Source organism: Nicotiana tabacum, chromosome 20 (genome assembly GCF_000715075.1).
Source record: "Nicotiana tabacum cultivar K326 chromosome 20, ASM71507v2, whole genome shotgun sequence".
Classification (NCBI taxonomy): Eukaryota; Viridiplantae; Streptophyta; class Magnoliopsida; order Solanales; family Solanaceae; genus Nicotiana; species Nicotiana tabacum.
Genome location: NC_134099.1, coordinates 76920063 through 76940143, shown reverse-complemented (window position 1 = coordinate 76940143; position 20081 = coordinate 76920063).

Here is a 20081-nt window from a genome sequence, read left to right as displayed (position 1 = left end):
AAGGGCGTATGGGTCATTGGGTCATTTCCAGCATGATGTTATTTTAATCAAAGCATGGGGAACATTTGTGGAATCCATGAAGCCTTGGAATTCCCTATGTCCCCCACGCTTGCTTTTTGGGAAAGCACATGGGGAACATTTGTGGAATCCAAGAAGTCTTGGAATTCTCATATGTCCCCCACGCTTCATATGTTGGGAAAAGCGCATGGGGAGCTTTTGCGGAATCCAAGGAGTCTTGGAAATCATTATGTCCCCCATGCCACATTTTTGAAAATATATATGTATATATATAAAATTTTAAAAAAACATTGGAAATTCAAAAAGAAAAAAAAAGATTTTGTACGTTTCCACAAATTAGAAAATTGTGAAAGATGAAAATGACACCGTAGAGATATGCTACTTATTTTAGAAGAAAGTAAAACCAATGTCCAAGTAGTGTCGAAACTCTGTCGAAATTTTGAGAATATATATGTCTTATTAGTTTGTTTTATTAAAAAAAAAGCATTAATAGAAAGGAAAATTGTTTGTCTTGCCATAAAAATAATAAAAAAATAATAAAGTCTTGTTTTAAAAATATGTGTTATTTATTTGTTTATGAAAATGACAAAATTAAAATAATCCAAAAATATTTTCTCCATTATTAGCTTCTCTAGGAAGTCTTTCTAATTGTTTTCAAAAAATAATATAATATAAAATAAAAAAAAACATTTTGATTCTCTTTCAGGAGTTGAAAAGAAAATTCAAAATCCAAAAAAAAAACATTTTGAGAAGTATTTCTTTTATTAAAATCAAAATTCCGAATAAAGGAAAAAAAAGAGAACAAATGAAAATTCGAGAATATGTCTTAGAAGTGTTTCTTGTAAAAAGAAAATCAATCAAAAATGCTTCCTTTCTTCTTTTAAAGTAGTTCTTTTGCCCGAACTACGCGGGTTTGATTCTCACCGGATGTGAGATACGTAGGCAACCCTCATCGGGTCCAACCCCACCTTTTGCTAAAATAGCCAAAAATCAAAAAATTTAATCTTGTTATAAATAAGTCGGGTGATGTCCAAACCACCTTTTGCTAAAAAGCCAAAAAAAAACAAATAATAATAATAATAACAAAAAATACATGTCAAATTTTAGTTTTGTCATAAAGAAGTCGGGTGACGCTGTTTTATCAAGACATAGCCGAATGTTCCCGAAAGGGACGCCGGAAGGCTGACTTTGCATAAACAGCCACCTTTGGGGTCATTTTCAGATTTGGTCCAGTTGACCCACACAGCCTTAAAAATCTTCGTCCCCGAGACGTTGACAGGCCGTGCTTGCAATATTGAGTTTTCTAATTTGAAAAACGACAAAAGAGTCATAAATAAGTCAGGTGATGCTGTTTTGTCATAAATAGCCGAATGTTCCCGAAAGGGACGCCGGAAGGCTGACTTTGCATAAATAGCCACCTTCGGGTCATGTTTAGAATTTTTGGTCTAAGTTGACCCACACAGCCTTATAAATCTTCGTCCCCGAGGCGCTGAAGGGCCGTGTTTACAACGCCAAGTTTTTTATTGTAATTTGAAAAGGAAAAAAAATCAAAGAGTCAGCGGTCATGTGAATACCGTCTTTTGTCATAATAAGCCGAGCCAGCTTCGGCCGCGTCTTAAACCGTTCTTGCCGAAATAGCCTTAGAGTATCTTTCAGTTGTCGAAAGGTTATTTTCGTAAAAAGAACGGACAAGTTCGTAAAAGTGTCATAAAATAATCCTCCCCGGCCTCAAAATTCATGTAAAATTTGGAAGGGGCCACATTGGCAAAAAAAATAACCATTTGGTTGCATTTGTCGAACAGAGAAAGGGAGTTAGCCTTTTGTTTTTGAGTTTATAAATCTTTTGATTAAAATAGGCGGGTTGTTTGATTTTCAAGTTTGTAGGTCATCTTCAAACCTTTGAAACTCAGTTTGTTCTAATATGAAAAATGTTTAGTATTGTTTATCTTTTAATGGTCCGAACTACGCAAGGTCTGATTCATGCGGGGTCATGATACGTAGGCAATCTCCATAAGATTCGACCATAACAAAAAATAAAAAAAAATAAGGAAAAAAGAGAGAAGAAAAAAGAATGAAAAATCTAAAGAAAAAGAAAATACAAAATATAATAAAATACAGGGGTTCCCAAAGTACTTCAAAGGGGCAAATAAGCAAGCCGGGATGACGCATGTTGTTTGAAGCAAAGCATGTTAGGAACCGTTAACTGCCTAGGGGCATTGCATCCTCAATGTGTTGTTATCAAATCTTTTAAAATCTAAACGCTAACAAGTTTGTTGTTTTCCGAATCTCAAACAGTTAGTTGTTAAAGAATTCTGGCAACACACCCTTACCAAACTAGATCCAAAGGACCGATAACAACAAGCATGACTACTTCAGAGAATAGTACCGAGGAAGAAAGGCCGATGAGCCAGTTGTTAAAGGAAGCGATGGGAAAGATAGAAAGGATGGGACTAGAGACGAATGCAATGCAGCTAGCTCTAGCTAAAGCACAAAAGAGCCCTGAGCCATTGGGGCACATGCCGGAATACCCTTACTCCGGCCCTTCAACAAGCCTCCCAAATCCCCATTACCATCAAGAAAGAAGCCCTCATGATTCCCAGGCTCCACCACCCCATCAACCTCTCCCCACACCCGATATTCCCACTCTTGTGGGACCCACATCAGCCCTCTTGCACAGAACGACCAGTGAGCCATTGTTTCAGGCTCACGATACCCAATACTATCCCCCTGAGCCTACATTCCATGCACCCGAACCACAGGCTTACAATCCCCATTTGGAAGTACCGGCAGAGGTTGAGAAGCCGGTTAAGGCCCCTGAACAGGAGGAAGTGTTGAGAAAGTTCAAAAGCCTGGAGCAATCCTTCAGGAACTTGCACGGGCTGGGCAATCAAGTCAGCGTGGCATACAAAGATCTGTGCCCTTTCCCAGATGTCCAACTCCCGGCTGGGTTCAAGATGCCCAAGTTTGATTTATATGAGGGGCACGGCGATCCCATGGCACATTTGCGGGGATTCTGTAGCAAAATGAGAGGGGCAGGAGGCAAGGATGAGCTTTTGATAGCTTATTTCGGCCAAAGTCTGAGTGGATCTGCACTGGAATGGTATACCAGGCAAGATTTCAGCAGGTGGTACACGTGGGATGATCTGGCGCAGGCTTTTGCAGGTCATTTCCAGTACAACCTGGAGATAGTCCCTGACCGTCTCACGTTATTGAGAACTGGGAAGAAACCCGGAGAAAGTTTTCGCGAGTTCGGGTTCCGCTGGAGAGAACAAGCAGCCAGAGTTGATCCTCCCATGAGAGAGGGAGAAATGGTGGACTACTTCCTGCAGACACTGGATCCAACTTACTTTGGTCACTTGGTGACGATGGTTGGGAAATCCTTCAATGAAGTAGTAAAGATAGGGGTCATGATAGAGGAGGGTCTGAGGTTTGACAAAATCCTGAATTACTCAGCGCTCAAGGCAACGACCCAAGCTATTCAGAACGACACGGGAGGTGCCCTGGGAAGGAGGAAGAAAGAAGAAATTGCCACGATGGAGGCAAGCAGTGGGTCCAGGTCTGGTAAGCCATACTACAACCAACCCAGACCCCACGAACCAAGCTACCCATATAGCCCACCTCAACACCACTATTCACCTCAAGAACCACACTTCCCCGTGCACCAAGCTCAAACATATACTCGGCCTCCGGTTCGCCCGCAATGGCGCGTGTCGGCTCCCCAGAACACACATACACCACCGCAAAACACCTATCCACTGCCGAGAGCCTACAAGAACCCTCCAAGGGTAGGTTTCCAGGGAAAGCAGGCTTTCAGAAATGAAAGAATCCAAAGAACATTCACTGAGTTGGGGGAAACCTATACTGTCGTGTTCCACAAATTAAGGCAATTAGGTTTGTTGAGTCCTGTTGAGCCCCGATTGCCAAATCCCCTTCCCAAAAATACGGACCACTCGGTGAGCTATGAGTATTGTTCGGGGGCTCCCGGACATGATACCGAGAAGTGTTGGAAGTTGAAACATGCAGTACAGAATCTTATTGACACCAACAAGATTGAGGTTCAGACACCAGAGGCTGAAAGCAAAGATTCCTTATTTTGAAAGAAAAGATCAACAATTGAATGGCCACTCCTCTTCTTATACGAAGGGAGTCTTGGTAGTGGGCTCTAATTTTCTTTTGCTGTTTGGATTATTCCAGGGTTGTAATCCTGATTTTTCTTATGTTCGCCAAAGTGTGAAACCTTGCTATCCCGTATTTTAATAAAGTGAAAGTTTTTTTCCTCATTCCTTATTTTGTTTAATTTCTCTCTTCTGAACAGTTCTCTTTATGCTGGTTCTAATGACATGGCATGCACGACGGATCTTCAACCTAGTCTAAAAAATCAATCCGATTTCGAACTTATAGTACAAGATTGTGATGAAAAGTCGGAATACGACAAGGATGAGGCCTCCGAAGAAATTAACAGAGAGTTGAGCCAATTAAAAAAAAAAAAAAATTTGCTGTCAATCTAGGGGATGCGGATGGCATCAGGGAAGCTAAGATAAACATCCATATGGAACCAAACATCAGGGAAGAACTAATCAAAGCACTCACTGAATTCAAAACATTTTGCATGGTCATACGACGACATGCCGGGTTGAAACACCAATTTAGTGATTCAAAAATTTCCCACTGACCCGGCATTTCCCCCCGTCAAGCAAAATTAAGAAAGTCCAAAACCGACGTAAGTGTGAAGATTAAGGAAGAAGTAACCAAACAGCTGAATGATAAGGTTATTCGGGTTGCTCGATATCCTGATCCTGGTGTGTGTTGATTATTGCAATCTAAACAGAGCAAGCCCAATGACGCTTTGTGATCAACAAATATCGAAGGGAAATGCGTCGACATGGTTATCAATTCTGACACAGTCAAGAGATATTATGTATGGTTGTAGTTGTTGTTTGTTGTATTTAGCATTTATCAGAGAATGAAATGACGGAGGCAATTCTTTCTTCTATCCAAACACTTTAACCTTTGCTTCCCCTTTTTGAGCCTTATTTATTCTTTCATACCCCTCTTTTGGAATCAGTAATGAAAATGAAAGGAAGAAAAAGTAATGATAATAAGAACAAAATAAAAGTCAAAAAAAAAAAAAAATTTAAAAAAAAAAACAAACGAAGGAATTGGGAACTACGTTTGACCTGATTCCTCAAAGAAGGATACGTAGGCTCCTCACGGCTCGGTCATAGTGTAACAAAAAAAAAAAAAATCCCCAAGCAAGAAAAACTGGGGCAGAAGTTGATTCCAAGAGTTGTAATGTTTTACCCATCAAAATCATTTTGAACCTCTTGTTACCCCTTTTCTTTTAACCATACACGAAAACCCATATTGACGTCCAAAAAAGACCTCCCGATCAGTAACTGAGAAGTGCTAAGTCAATGCAAATGGATGTCGGGGATAACACTCTGATCCCCAGCCAAGAAGAAGATCACAAGCTGGAAATGAATTGATAGCCGAAAGAATCCCCAACAGAAAGTCATATCGGCATCACTCCGATCCCCAGTTGAAAAATAAAATAAAATGAGAGAGTCTTATCGGCGAAAACCTTCACAGGCACCATAAGGCGACGAGAGTTGAGAGAAACGAGAGAGTCTTATTAGTGAAAACCCCTCGAAGGGCACTATGAGGCGACAAGACAAGATTGGCGGGAAGGATCCGCATTTGACAAAGAGTTGAGTGCCTGTTTATCCTCAGCAACATGAGGCCGTCCGAAGGGTTGATTGATACAAATCGACTGGGTTGATTAATCCGGAATGCGTGACATGTTCGTTGGGATCGGTTATATCATTCAGATAAGTTCTTTTCTTTCTTTTTCCCCAGCATTTGTTCAGAAAGACTTCTTCTTTTTCTATTTTTGAAATTCTTCACTTTTTCATTTCTTGGTTTAAAGATTTTACCTCCCCAACAGTTTATTTTTGAAAAGGATTTTCAGAGCTTGCTACCAGTTGCCAAAATGATGCAGAGCAAAATGCGAATAGGACATGCCAAAGATAAGACGATAAAGCGAAAAGAAGTTGGTCGCAAGACCAAATGTTGAATGGGTCTAGATCCCAAGAGGACCAAATTTCCAAGGGTAGCCGGAGGAAAACAGGAAAGCAACAGTTGAGAAAATAAAAGGAAAATTCATTCCCAGCAAAATAACCCCCAGCAAGTTTGATAGTGTAATGAAGCACAAAGCGGGGGAGAGAGGAAAGGAGAAACCATCCCCAGCAGGAGTGGCACGACCACTCACCACCGCATTTTAAAACTAACAAAATTTTGTTTGATTTGAAGCAGGTAACGGCAATGGCATTGATGCCAAAACTGCGTGCCACAAGGGATATTATCAAACTGGGGCAGAAAATTTTCCTTCCATTTAGAAAATTTTCTGGAAGTCAGCTGATAACATTTTATCCCCAACAGGTAAGTAAAGAATTCCCCAACAAATAATAATAATAATAATAAATAGAAAAAAAAAATATATAAATAAATGGGGAAGGTAGAAAGGGAAAATTCATCCCAACAAGTATTCAAGGTAAAACATCTTCAAGTCTTAAGGATATTTTGGGTTCATCCGCCCTCGAATAGGATACTTTGGGTTCATCCGCCCTCGAATAGGATACTTTGGGTTCATCCGCCCTCGAATAGGATACTTTGGGTTCATCCGCCCTCGAATAGGATACTTTGGGTTCATCCGCCCTCGAATAGGATACTTTGGGTTCATCCGCCCTCGAATAGGATACTTTGGGTTCATCCGCCCTCGAATAGGATACTTTGGGTTCATCCGCCCTCGAATAGGATACTTTGGGTTCATCCGCCCTCGAATAGGATGTTTTGGGTTCATCCGCCCTCGAATAGGATGTTTTGGGTTCATCCGCCCTCGAATAGGATGTTTTGGGTTCATCCGCCCTCGAATAGGATGTTTTGGGTTCATCCGCCCTCGAATAGGATGTTTTGGGTTCATCCGCCCTCGAATAGGATGTTTTGGGTTCATCCGCCCTCGAATAGGATGTTTTGGGTTCATCCGCCCTCGAATAGGATGTTTTGGGTTCATCCGCCCTCGAATAGGATACTTTGGGTACATCCGCCCTCGAATAGGATACTTTGGGTTCATCCGCCCTCGAATAGGATACTTTGGGTTCATCCGCCCTCGAATAGGATACTTTGGGTTCATCCGCCCTCGAATAGGATACTTTGGGTTCATCCGCCCTCGAATAGGATACTTTGGGTTCATCCGCCCTCGAATAGGATACTTTGGGTTCATCCGCCCTCGAATAGGATACTTTGGGTTCATCCGCCCTCGAATAGGATACTTTGGGTTCATCCGCCCTCGAATAGGATACTTTGGGTTCATCCGCCCTCGAATAGGATGCTTTGGGTTCATCCGCCCTCGAATAGGATGCTTTGGGTTCATCCGCCCTCGAATAGGATGCTTTGGGTTCATCCGCCCTCGAATAGGATGCTTTGGGTTCATCCGCCCTCGAATAGGATGCTTTGGGTTCATCCGCCCTCGAATAGGATGCTTTGGGTTCATCCGCCCTCGAATAGGATGCTTTGGGTTCATCCGCCCTCGAATAGGATGCTTTGGGTTCATCCGCCCTCGAATAGGATGCTTTGGGTTCATCCGCCCTCGAATAGGATGCTTTGGGTTCATCCGCCCTCGAATAGGATGCTTTGGGTTCATCCGCCCTCGAATAGGATGCTTTGGGTTCATCCGCCCTCGAATAGGATGCTTTGGGTTCATCCGCCCTCGAATAGGATGCTTTGGGTTCATCCGCCCTCGAATAGGATGCTTTGGGTTCATCCGCCCTCGAATAGGATGCTTTGGGTTCATCCGCCCTCGAATAGGATGCTTTGGGTTCATCCGCCCTCGAATAGGATGTTTTGGGTTCATCCGCCCTCGAATAGGATGTTTTGGGTTCATCCGCCCTCGAATAGGATGTTTTGGGTTCATCCGCCCTCGAATAGGATGTTTTGGGTTCATCCGCCCTCGAATAGGATACTTTGGGTTCATCCGCCCTCGAATAGGATACTTTGGGTTCATCCGCCCTCGAATAGGATACTTTGGGTTCATCCGCCCTCGAATAGGATACTTTCGGTTCATCCGCCCTCGAATAGGATACTTTCGGTTCATCCGCCCTCGAATAGGATACTTTCGGTTCATCCGCCCTCGAATAGGATACTTTCGGTTCATCCGCCCTCGAATAGGATACTTTCGGTTCATCCGCCCTCGAATAGGATACTTTCGGTTCATCCGCCCTCGAATAGGATACTTTCGGTTCATCCGCCCTCGAATAGGATACTTTCGGTTCATCCGCCCTCGAATAGGATACTTTCGGTTCATCCGCCCTCGAATAGGATACTTTCGGTTCATCCGCCCTCGAATAGGATACTTTCGGTTCATCCGCCCTCGAATAGGATACTTTCGGTTCATCCGCCCTCGAATAGGATACTTTCGGTTCATCCGCCCTCGAATAGGATACTTTCGGTTCATCCGCCCTCGAATAGGATACTTTCGGTTCATCCGCCCTCGAATAGGATACTTTCGGTTCATCCGCCCTCGAATAGGATACTTTCGGTTCATCCGCCCTCGAATAGGATACTTTCGGTTCATCCGCCCTCGAATAGGATACTTTCGGTTCATCCGCCCTCGAATAGGATACTTTCGGTTCATCCGCCCTCGAATAGGATATTTTGGGTTCATCCGCCCTCGAATAGGATATTTTGGGTTCATCCGCCCTCGAATAGGATATATTGGGTTCATCCGCCCTCGAATAGGATATTTTGGGTTCATCCGCCCTCGAATAGGATATTTTGGGTTCATCCGCCCTCGAATAGGATATTTTGGGTTCATCCGCCCTCGAATAGGATATTTTGGGTCCATCCGCCCTCGAATAGGATATTTTGGGTCCATTTTGGGTCCATCCGCCCTCGAATAGGATACTTTGGGTCCATCCGCCCTCGAATAGGATTTTATTTTCTAAATTGTTGTTGAAACCAGGCGCCCACCTGTATAACGAGAGGAATACATTTTGTTGAACCCAGGCGCCCACCTGAATAACGAGAGGAACACATTTCAGTATTTGCATTTCATGTTCCAGGCGCCCACCTGAATAACGAGAGGAACACATTTCAGTATTTGCATTTCATGTTCCAGGCGCCCACCTGAATAACGAGAGGAACACATTTCAGTATTTGCATTTCATGTTCCAGGCGCCCACCTGAATAACGAGAGGAACACATTTCAGTATTTGCATTTCATGTTCCAGGCACCCACCTGTATAATGAGAGGAATACATTTCAGTCTTTTTCATTACAAGTGTTGAAGTTGGGAGCCCGCCCATAGAACAGAGGAATACATTTCAGTCCTTACATTTCAAGCATTGAAGTTAGGCGCCCACCTGTATAACAAGGGAATACATCCTAATCTAGTGTTTAGTTCACTCTCAGCACTGCATCAGTAGTATCAGTGGGCTACGATTTTGCTAACGACTCACAAACCTCCCCAATGCAAACTGGGTTAGGAAATTTTGTTTGTTTTGTTTGTTTTGATTGTCAGGGACCCGCCTGTAGAACGGAGTTTGTGGTAAAAGCAGAAGGACTACAACAGAAATCCCCAGCACTCAATCCAAGATAGAAGCAACAAGAAGCTCGCCCCAAGTATGCGAGTCAACAGTCTGAGAGGGTCAACAAAAGCTAGTCACAAAAAGAAAAAAAAAAGAAAAAAAAAGAAAAAGAAAAAGAAAAAATGAATGAATCCAAAGAACGGAAGTGGAGAACAGATGTGATCTGCTCAAGAACTAGCGCCTACAACTAGCAAGTATCAAGGTTCAAATCCAAAGTCTGCATGAAGCACCATTCAAGACTCAAAACCAAGTTTCAGAAGACTTAAGAGATAGGAATCCTTGTAACTAGTAGCTGATAGGCTTAGTTAGTCTTTTTCAGTTTTCATTTTTGTTGAAACGACAGGACCGCGGACCGGAACCTCAACGGAACTGCACCTCGATCGGCTCTTCACATCGGTACACTTCACTATCTCTCTCATTTCCGAACTACACGTGGCCTGATTCCTGTATAACCAAGGATATGTAGGCAGCTCGGATACCAGGGCTCGGTCACATTCCCTCCCTTTCCTTAAGTGTAGTCCGTTCAAGTAATGGTCGGGTCAAAAACACGTCTAGTCGTTCTTTGTCGGAAAACTCTTCGTGTTTCCAGTCAAAGAGGGGCAGCTGTAAGCACGTGATTTTTGACCCTCCCCGAAAATTTTCACATTTTTAGTGTGAATATGTGAAATTGGGTCTAGTATAGCTATTTTAACTATTTTTACTTTATTTCGTTGCAAAAAGAAAATTTCAAAAAATATATATATAAATTTTAGTTTATGTATTTCTCATAAACTTGAAAAATACAAAAAATTGCACTTTATTTTTGTACCTTATATAATTTAGAAAAAATACAAAAATAATAATTCTATTAAAGTTTTATAGGCATTTTTAACTTTGGAAAAAATACAAAAATATTATCTCATATTTTATCTTAATGTTTAAAAAACGAAAATTACAAAAAATATAGTTTTATTAATATTTTGTAGCTATTTTAAATCTTGGAAAATATTCAAAAAGATATAGTTTTGTTTAAATACTAGTCTTATTTTTGGTAGTTATTTTGCTTACATAGGACTAGTTAAGCAACGTGTTCCTATTTCTCGGGTCCTGGCAAAAGAATAATATTCGGGTTTAAACTACCCGGTTTTAGGCCTAATTTTCGGACCGAGCCCATAATAAACCGTGTCCAGGACACGTGGGGAACCCCACCACGCGTGGGGGACATATGCCTTGAACCCCACCACGCGTGGGGCTCATTTTTTGAGGGCAAAACATTACAAATACATGGACAAAACATGAAAGGGAGGAGGATTTTTGAATTGAAAAAAAAACGGACTTTTTGGAAAAGTTGGGAAATATACTACTGTTCATCTTCTTCTTCTTTGAGAAGAAGAAGCACAAACCCCACTGAAACCCCCCCCCCCCCCCCCGAACACAAAAACCACCGGACCCCCTAACCATCGTCCTCTTCTTCGACTCACCAAACGACCCATCCAGCCCAGTCCGTCGACCTCGCCCGAACCACCACCTCCCCAACGCCTCGACACCGTCCAAACCCACCTGCTCCAACAGACCCTCCGTCGTCACCCGACACCCCCACGACCTTCCACCTCCGGCTACCAGCCTCACCACCAAACACCATAACCACCATCCAAACGAAACCAGCCCCACTGTCGTCCAACCACCCCCCCGTCAGTAAACCACCATTAACGACCCCTACTGTCGCACCACGACCTTCCACCTCCAGTTCCCAGCACCATCGCCTCCTTCCTCCATTAAATCCGGCGAGCCCAGCTGCTTCGTCACAACCCACCCTCTCCGCTAAACCACCACCAAACAGACCCCAAAACCCTCACGTCCAAAAACCAGAAAAACCTACCCGTCGTCACTGCCCTAAGCCCGTCAGCAGCCCCCCCTGGCGTCGACCTTACTACTGTCGGCATTGTCGAGCAGCTGTTGGTTGCTTCGATTCGACTTTGGTCCGAGCTTTCTGTTTTTCCGGTGAGTTTGCTATTGCTCGTCGAGGTGTTTTGTCCGAGGTTTCATCATTGTTCCTTGTTCAGTGAAGTCCGGTTCGAGTTCCGTGGGAAGCACTGTTTGTCGTTCTAGGATTGTCTAGGTTCGAAGGTTGGTGTTCTTCGTCCCTTGTTTCATTTTGTTCGTTTCGCATGTTATGATTCAAGGCAATAAATGAAAGTATTCTATATTTATGAATGTCAACGATGCAATTTTTGTTGTTGTGTTAAAAATGGTATTTTATGTTTGGTTACTGCATGCTTAAAGTAAATATGAGCATATGAACGAGGTTATTCTATTTTTTTTTCATTTTTACCATGGATATTATTACCTGTTAGAATCGTTTTTTTTTGTTTAATCTCGGATGGCTTCACTAGTAGGAAATCGTAGTTGTTTTAAGTTTGCCCTTAAATAGTAAAAATGAGACGAGCCTCGCAAAAAAAAAAGAAAAAAAAGAAAAAAAAAAAAAGAAAAAATGCACAAGTCGTGGGGCCCTTTAAATGTATGTATTAAACACTTAGATTCCGGGACGGGCCGTTTAGAAAATTTCACGGCCCCACCCAAAATAATAATGCGCTAGTTGCTTTAGGCGCGCCTGTAATAATGTTATCTCCCTAAACTCGGGTGCACATTTATGTGACCCAAATCCAAATCTCAACGAAATCGAAATGTGTCTCTAATCACGGGTACATTGACTGTGACGAGGTCTGAGATGCATTTCCATGACGTTGCGAATTCATTTTAAAATAGTAAATGGGACGAGCCTCGACAAACAAAAAATGCAAATTGCGGGGCCCTCAGTAAATACTTGTTTTAAAACTACCTAGAATTCAGGAGGGTTGTTTAGCGAATTTCACGACCTCCGCAAAATAATAACGCGATAGTCTCTTTAGGCGCGTGTTTAATAATTACTTTCTCAAGCTCGGGTGTGCATTTCATGCGACCCAAATCCAAATCTCAAAACATCAAATAAAAATGCGTTCCGGATTGTGGGTGCATTTCATGTGACGCAGTCCAAAGACGTGTTTTTAAGCGATGTTCACATTCTTGTAAAAACAATAATAATAAAGCGGTAAAAGTTAAAATTTTCACATAAGTTCATACTTGTATAAAATCAGATAATCAAGCCGAATATAACAATTGAGCGACCGTGCTAGAACCACGGAACTCGGGAATGCCTAACACCTTCTCCCGGGTTAACAGAATTCCTTATCCGGATTTCTGGTACGCAGACTATAATATAGAGTCATTATTTTCCTCGATTCGGGATTAAAATTGGTGACTTGGGACACCCTAAATCTCCCAAGTGGCGACTCTGAAATAATTAAACGAATCCCGTTTCGATTGTCCTTTAGTTGGAAAAAACTCCCCCTGCGCCCCTCGGGTGCGTAAAAAGGAGGTGTGACAGGTATGACTTTAACAGAAAGGTGGGTCACGCGCACGTGTACACCATAAATTTAGAAGACTCAAAAAGAAGGGGGTTTCGTAGCAGTTGTATATATTCACAATTCAAATAATATTAAAGCGGTAAAAAGCAACATTTAGCATATTAGCATATAAACAGTTGAAAATCATATAATAAATAAAGCCAATTAACACAGATATTTTAAGCTCGAATTCTTTAAACCCTGAACCAGAGATTCTGGGTTATAACACAGTGGTATTTTCCCCAGCAGAGTCGCCAGAGCTGTCGCACCTCGGGTTATATGAAATTATTTTAACATCCTTGGAAAAATCCTTTTCTTAAATATTCGCTCGAAATTGCGCGTACGCATAATCCGAATTTGCTTTAAAAAAAATAATCAAGATACGCGAACGCATCCCTAATTGCGTAAATTTTTTTTGTAATAATATTATGGATTTTCCACAAAATTGTTTATTATATCTACACATATTTTTATATGAAATTCCTGTAAAATTCATATTTTAGGGGATGCCTTTAAATTCTTAAAAGAATTCACGATTTATTAAATATTGCCCGTTGACTATAATTTCCGAGTATTAATTATGTTCATCCCAAGATTATTCAAATTCAAAGTAAAATAAGAACATGATTAAAAAAATTAATAATATTCTTCACAAATATAACATATACATACACCAAAGGATGAATGCCATATGAAACTCACAAAAATAATTTATGAAGGGAAGAAGTATTTTTTGAAAATATTTTATTTATCTTAATTAATGCAAATTCTACTTTTATTTACCATTGATATAAAGTGTTGCGATTTGTTCTTATACGTCTCATCTTATGTACTTGTTTTTAATCTAATAGGCAAAATTGTTTTTATTAAATTGTTTACAATGGCAGATAAGCACCAAATTGCTAAGAAAGGGAATTATTATGCAAATCGATTAATAATATTGCCTTACATGCAACATAGTTGAACATTTGAAACATCCATAGCATTTTAACATCGTAATGAGCTATTCAACTCAGCTCACCATCCATTAATGGTTCTATATATACCTGCTATCTTATACATGAAAATAATACCAACACCATTTTTACCTTATTTAACAATAGATATCACTACTGTAGTTTTGTTGATACTTCTACATTACTTCTTACTTAGCTAACAACAAAAATTAAATAATGACCAACATTCATGCCATATTCCCTACTTTGACAATTTAATTATATCTTTCGCTAATGAAAATTTAGAAATTAACCTTATTACAACATTTCAAGCAACTTCAAGAAATGACATTTAATTTACAGCCGTTACGTCAAAATATACTACTATTAAACCAATACGAAACAAAGCTGAAATTTAAACTAATGAACTTGAGCGAATAAAAGACAGAATTACAATTCGAGCTTCATCTTTGTTATACTCAAGGCTCTTCACAACATGAGTTTTAAGAATATGTACCTGGAAACGAGGGAAGAAGAAGTGAATTTCAGCAGTAATGGCAACAACAAAAATAGGCAGAAAATTCCAAATAACGCAGCTGATTTTGAGCACAATCAACGAGTCTCGTGAAACCAGACCAATAGTAACAGAGATTTGAGAAAAAATTTCAGATTTAAACCACACAGTATTAATAAACAAACACGGACAGATTCCAGGAAAAATATGTTTCGGGTTTTTCTTTCCTTTTTCTATATCTGTTTCAGATTCACTGTGTGTGTGTGTGTGCGAATACTCTCTTTTGGTTTCTTTTCTGTTTCTTCTTCCTCTTCAGATTCCAAGAGGAGTCTGATTTTCTGCTTGATTTTCTCTTTTATCTCACTCTAGGTGTATTTTTCTTAAATTCTCTTTCAAAATCTGTTCTAAAAATCTGATTTTTCCTCTTTCAAAATCTGTCTCCCTAAGCTCCCCTCAAGTCAGTCCCCATTCCCCCCTTTTATACAGGTCTGCCCCCTCTTTTTAAGTGCTGCCTGGACCCCTTTTATCTTTTAAAAACAGAAAATTCCATTAAAATCTGCTTTTACTACTTTAAATCCCATTAAGTTAACTTTTTCCTGATTTCCAGCAGCCCATTATCCCTTGTTCCCCATTAGTATCATTAACTAATAGCCATTAACACTCCATTATCAGCACACTATCACATTATTTCAATCCCAATAGTACCCCCCTGAAATCCTGATGTTATTACTGAAAAATCAGAACCTACTGCAAAACAGATTCTATAATCTGTATAAACTTAATTATCCTTCTGATTTACAGCTATAACCAATCCTATTAACCTCCTAACACAATTGTATTTGACCAACTTTTGTAAACTTGAATTCAAACTTGACATTACAACAATATTACACTGAGTTCAGCATAATAATTCAAACTGAACTTCAAATTTGAACCAAAATCAAACAAACACAGGAGCATTGTCAATATACTGACAATGCCCTGAAACTCACTGATTCAGAAATCAACATATACACAGCATTCATTTTGCTTCACTGATTTGCAAACAAACATGATTTAATTGACGAGTATTAATCAGTTGACTATTTACAACATTTGTCCATAATCAGTCTAAAACAATAGAAGCAGACTGTTTCAGTCAGCATTTTCAGAAATGAAAATTCGTAATATAACTAATCGACGAACTTAATCGAGTCGATTACACAAATTGTAAACAATCACAACCAACAGAAATAATTCATGTTTGGATTAAGTAGACGGGTAGGAGACAAAGATGACAGAATTAATCAAAATAAAAACATGAAAAATTAACAAGTTATTAAACAACCAATAATACATGTAGAATACTCATAAGAAACAGAAAAAATACCTTTGAATCCTTCAATTTTATTCCGACTTGGACTCAACTTGGATTCGGACTTTGTTTGAAATCAAACAGACCTTAGTCGAAGTATTTTCCACTGAAAATACTTCAACTAAGGTCGATTAAACCTCAATCTTTTAATCAATTTGGACAAAATCCAGAAGTTTGATATTTCTAGGGTTCCTGAAGGTTCGATTTGGGACTTACTCATTTCTGGTTAGATTCGAGGGAAACCAAAGATGTTCTAGGCACGAGGGAAGTCAGGGGGTAACTGGTGTGAGTTTGAAGTAGGTTGGGATAAGGTCAGGTTGTACTCGAATCTTCAAATGAAGATTCGAGTAGTTCTAGTATGATTCGAACCATGCAACTAACAGATCCTTGGTGAGGGAATTTAGGAGAATCTGTGGTGTTAATTTGAGAGCCATTGGAAAGGTTTAAGTTGTCAGACCCACCTTCGATTTAATATTCGACGAGTTGGGGTCTGATTTGAAGGAAACTAAGGTCAGATCGGTGTAGACGATGTTCAGGGGGTTCTAGGGTGTTATTTTGGTGACCGGCGGCGTTGTTGCCGTCGGGTTTCAGGCGGTGGGATTCTAGGGCGGCTAGGGTTAGGGGTGGGTCTGAGGAAGATGATGATGAACAGTGGAGAGGGGGGGGTTTAGTTAGGGGGGCCGGGGCAAGGGTTTGGGATTTATATAGGGGGAAGGTGAATTGATACTAACCGTTAGATCAAGTAGAATGAAGGGCCAGGATTAGTTCATTAAACCAAACGATGTCGTTTGGTTTAATGCCAGGGTTGGCTGAGTCGGGTCACTGGGTCGGGTAGAGGGTTCCGAGTAAGGGTGATGAGATCTCATCCGTTGATTGGATTTGATCCAACGGTCCATGATGAACTACAACCAAACGCTGTCGTTTTGACTCTTTTGGACTGGACCGGACCTGGGCTGTTTGGATTGGGCTGTGGGGGGGGGGGGTGATTTGATTTGGGCCTGGATTTAAATCCAGGTCCGATTTTTTTATTTCTTTTTTTCAATTATTTCATTTTTCTAATTTAAATTTCTAATTTTAATTATAAAACAATTTTAATTTCACAAAAAATATATTAATTACTTTATAACAATTATTTAACACATAGACAAAACATTAATCACACAGTGGAATATTTAAAATAGAACTAATGCATATTTTTTGTGATTTTATTTAAATTATCTTTTAAATGCATAATTAAATCCTATATGCATGCAAAATGTATTTTATTTTATTTTTCATCTTATTATGACAAAGTAAACATTTATGGACATAACACAAATATTTAACACTACGCAAATTCAAAAATTACACAGTAAAAGAAATTTATTTTATTTTTTGATTTATTTTTCGAGTAGTTTTTTCGTGAGGCAAAAATCACGTGCTCACAAGTATTACACATCCATAGACACCACCCCCGCAGGAGATAACCCACCTTCTTAGCCCAAACTGGAATTTCTTACGCCATACTATAGTCACAACTACTATGCATGCACTAAATCCTCCCATGTCTAAGCTCGTCAATAAAACATAAGAATGTACTTCATCCCACAAATGAAGAACATGAAAAATCCCTCAACATGCTCCTAACTCGAGGTTGTACAACATATCAGGAAAGAAATCAAGAACCCAATAGTCCTTTCTACATCCCAAGAAAACCACTGAGCCCAAGCTGCAGTACAAACTTGGCTTCATGTCCTCTAGACTGGGACATCACCATAACACTGAAAACACATCTCAAACTTCATCCATGGAAATCACAAGTCCTCAATGAACAGCCGATACCGAGCGCTCACAAAAAAAGGTCAAATCTTTAATCAAGAGCTCAAGTCAGCCAAAAAGTCAAACTCGGGCCCGCACCTCGGAACTCGATAAAACTTATAAATTTTGATAACCCATTCAATTACGAGTCCAACCATACTAATTTCTTTCAAATCTGACTCTGAATTAATGTTTAAACCTCAATTAGTCAATTTAAGAAAGTTTAGAGAAAAACTCCCCAATTTCTCTTTCAAAATCATCAATCAAACGCCAAAATCAAAGATGGAATTGTGGAATATAAATAAATCGAGGAAAAAATACTTACCTCAATCCATGTGGTGAAAATCCTCTCCAAAATTGCCTAAAACTGAGCTCTAAATCTCAAGTTCTGAATAAAATGAGCAAACCCTCGAATTATAAGCTTCTGCCCAGAGATTTCCGCTTCTGTGGAACAACTGTCGCTTCTGCAAAATTGCATCTGCAAAGCCTACATTGCAAATAAGAAGACCACTCAAATCCAGCCTTTTTGCTCTTGCGCGCTAAATGCACATCTGCAACACTACAGGTGCGCTCCATATCCATATCCGCGCTTAATCGCACCTCCCCAGAATTCCACATATGTGGACATATATGACCTCGCCCTGCATGCGCTTCTGCACCACTAGTGTCGTTACTGTGGCTCCACAGCTGTGCACAAAATCCTTTATCGGCGTAGATATCCCAACTCCATCCTCTTCACAGATGCATCCACAAAATCCGATTCTACGACTATTGCACCTGCGGAATTCCAACCGCAGGTGCGCAACACCAGAACCAACTAAGACCATGTCACGACCCAAAAACTGACCCGGTCATGATGGTGCCTATTGTATAACTAGGACAGCCAACTTATTTTCAAATACTCTGTATTTCATTTAAAACTTAAGAAAAATCATATTTTTAACAAAAATCCGATAAAAGGTAAAAGTAGAAATCAAAACAAGCAAAAAGTACAAGCCCGACCTCGGGTGTCACTAAGCCATGAGCAAAATACTACAATGGTTCAAAATAAAACAAGACTAACATAGTCTGAAATAGCCAACAAAATACATTAAAGGAAGATAGGGAAGGAGAAGGCGGGACTGCGATCGCGCTATCTCCAAGGAAAGTCCACCACTGAAATGATCAGCAACCACTACCGTGGCCGGAGCTACTTGGATCTACACACAAGGTTCAGGGGGTAACATGAGTACAACAACTCAGTAAGTAACAAGTCCAAACTATGGACTGACAGGTAGTGACGAACCAAACCTCAACAGGTAATATCATTAAACTGTATAGAAAAGTAGACATGCTTGCAGTTCGGGCAAAAACTCAACAGTAAATAAATGCAGTCTGAACAGTACGGAGTATAAAGCTCAGGAAATCTTTATGTACCAATGCATAGATAGCATGATCAATGTTCCATGTACCTCCACTTACAAGTGCTCAACCACTCGGTACTATATATGGCCATCCGGGCCAGGAAAGATCCATCCCGAAATATATAAATCACTAACTTCAGTCAACTAGTATCGAGGAAGGCCATTCCAGTCTTATGGAGAAGATCCATCTCTAGGTATAATACTTCGGACAAGATCCATGTCCAGGGAAGATCCATCTCTCAATATCATCAACTGCGCTCGCTGGGGATGTGTTACAGACTCCGGAAGGGCTCCTACAGCCCAAGTGTTATCATAATCATCAACATAACCACTGCGGCGTGAAGCCCGATCCCATATACTGTCACTCAAAACCAGGCTATCGGCCTCACTCAGTCATAATTCTCAAGTCTCACACACACTAGCTCACAATGCATGATACTAGCCCGAACAATGATATAACGTGCCAAATAACAATAATCGAGGCCGAGGCATGATATATAATGGATGAATAGGACTGAGTACAGAATATTAATGAAAATAATGATATGACAGCAAGAAACGACCTCTTGGGTCTCAACAGTATTGGCGAGAAGCCCTAACAGGATATCTAGCATGTTTTCACATCACATTTACTTAGTCACATGATAGAAACACGAATATCAACAAGAAAGAGTTACTATGCGGTGACATGGAATGATCAAGACCGCAATTCTCACGGTGCACGCCCACACGCCCATCACTTGGCATTTGCGTCACCTCGATAGCAATCATAGAAAACATAGTTTGGGGTTTCGAACCCTCATAACCAAGTTTGGAAGCATTACTTAACTCACGCCAAGCCAAACTCTAGCCCGCGACGCCCTTGCCTCTCGATTCGGCCTCCAAATGCCCCGAATCCAACCAAAATCAGAACCATAACATCAATATATGCTAAGGGAACAAAGCCCACATAAAAGTAATCAAATTACATCAAAAATACGGAAATTGGTCAAATCCG